The sequence below is a fragment of the Elephantulus edwardii genome, unplaced genomic scaffold, assembly GCF_000299155.1.
Source record: "Elephantulus edwardii isolate Elephantulus edwardi_28Jun2011 unplaced genomic scaffold, EleEdw1.0 scaffold00389, whole genome shotgun sequence".
NCBI lineage: Eukaryota > Metazoa > Chordata > Mammalia > Macroscelidea > Macroscelididae > Elephantulus > Elephantulus edwardii.
In genome coordinates this window covers 1,257,711-1,259,413 of record NW_006400139.1, presented here as the reverse complement: position 1 = coordinate 1,259,413, position 1,703 = coordinate 1,257,711, and positions in this window count along the sequence as shown.

The following is a 1,703-nucleotide window of genomic DNA, read 5'->3' as shown; positions in this document are numbered from 1 at the left end:
TTCCTTTTGTATACCCATATCATTTTCAGATAATGTTGATTTAGCACCATTAATGAGTACATTGGTGGCATAATCAGGAGGGACTGGTGCTGCTAAATCCACACGCCATAACTTCCTGGTGTTCATACTCTCTTACATTTATCTGAGCAGTTCCTGTATCTACCTTTCAAATGGACCAAAATCAGGGGAAGGCAGGAAATGGTGTTGTCCACTGCCAAGTCTCCTTAGATGCTAGGATTTTGAAGCTCTGTTTCACATACTTTGGGCACATGGTCAGGAGAGATTGATCCTTGAAGAAGGACAGCATGCTCAGAAGGGTGGATGGACAGGTAGAAGAGGATGACCCTGAATGACATGGATTGTATACACTAATTGGGGTGATGGGGAAATGTGTGCTGGAATTAGTGATACTGGCTCAGGACAGAGGAGCAGTCTACCGCCCCTACTGCGTAACCCTGGAGGATTGACCACTGTGTGACCCCAGAGGAGCGATGCCACTGCATGACTCTCCTGTGCCCGCAGTGGTCGTAACCCCACCATGCCGGGTGCCACTGCATAAACCCCCAGCAGGGCTCAAGCCCCACCCCCTGTCTTCTGGTGGTGGTGTCCAAGCCCCCTGCTCCGTCCCCACCTCACAACTCCTTGCTTCCTCCCTCTTGGCCCCTGGCAGCTCCACAACCACACACCTCAGTCCCTTCCATAGCCCTGTGTCCCTAGGGCTCTGGCTGGGGATCTAGTCATCACCCGGAGCCACCAGCCTAGCTGTTATGGAAATAATCTGGCAGGAGAAAGGCCGGGATGATCCTGACTGGGTTTTCTGGGGCATTGCCAATTGCCTGCAAGAGCACCCAAGGGCGAGCCCACTGGTGGGGAATTTGGCCAAGATCTCTTGGACCACACTGACTGCCCAGAAACGAGGAAGCCACTGGTAATCTGTCTGACCTTTTGTGGACTCTGCACACCAGCCACAGGTTAGTGGGTCGGTGGGAATTTGACTTTGACTTTTCAGGTCCTGTTGGATCCAGGACCCTGCTTAGGCAGGGGCTGCTGTGTGAGGGCACCTGCATAAGTGCCACTGGTCAGGGACCACTGAGTGAAAACCATTGGGTGGGAAATGGGCAGGGGAGTTTGAGTAGGGACCCCAATTGTGCACACACTCAGATAGTTAAGGTTTGAGTGAGATCCCCCCCAGTGTTTGACCTGCCATTGCAATCACACCAACCCTGTGCCTGCCTCACCCCATTTGGCTCTACACCGGTGTCTACACGTCTGGGCAATCAACTTGCATTTAATAGGGAGCACCTCGACCTGTCTTACCAACAAGAGATAGCGCTCACAGGCTCTGAGCTGACATTTCTCTGAAGTCAGAAGTTCAGAGAAACACACATGTGGGGTAGCTGCCCAACTGATCTCTAGAGCATTGTCTTCAGATCAAGAACATATCAATGTCTTGAAGAAAGCAAGCTATCCCACACAATACACAAGATCAAAGCAAGATGTCACCCCCAAATGGGGACACAGTATCAGTGGATTTCATGAAGCCAGAAAGTCTGATGAAACTTTCTGAAACAGAATTTAAAAGAAGAGTGATTGAATATATTCAATGGATGAATTTCAGATAACAGATGTTGCCCTGGACGTGCTCACCAAGTTGTGCCAAGAAATCTGGAGAACAACCACTTGGCCAACTGACTGGAAGAGAT